This window comes from Glycine max, chromosome 3 (assembly GCF_000004515.6).
Source record: "Glycine max cultivar Williams 82 chromosome 3, Glycine_max_v4.0, whole genome shotgun sequence".
Classification (NCBI taxonomy): Eukaryota; Viridiplantae; Streptophyta; class Magnoliopsida; order Fabales; family Fabaceae; genus Glycine; species Glycine max.
In genome coordinates, this window is record NC_016090.4 from 684,417 (window position 1) to 684,923 (window position 507).

Here is a 507-nt window from a genome sequence, read left to right on the forward strand (position 1 = left end):
CGATCAATGCTCATTAAGAATTCAAGATTGGAGAACCTGAATTCTTAACATTTTTTTTTTCATTTTTATAGTTTTTTTTTAAAATTTATTTTCATATTTATTTGTATTATTGCAACCTAAAATATATTTAGAAAACACTCTTCAAGATTGTGAAAGAAAATTTTCTTCATAAACATATAGTATTTTCATAAATAAAAACTTTTTTTTCATTAAAGGGAAAAGCTAGGGTAGCGACCGATTCACCTTCCGAGAAATATTAATTGTAAAAACGAGTATACAATAAACAATTCGAATTAGAATTAGGTAAAAGTGTAAGTGATACAATCATATAACAAAGCCACTAATTAGTAGTGCAGGATTTGTTGGCTGTCGGTGTCAATCATCAATCGTCATCTAACATTTTCCTTCTAGGTTTGAATATACATTAAAAAAATGAAGAGAATTTCCTTATTTGTATTTTTAAAATTATTAAAATTTCTTAGAGATGTATAATAAATAGTTGAAAAT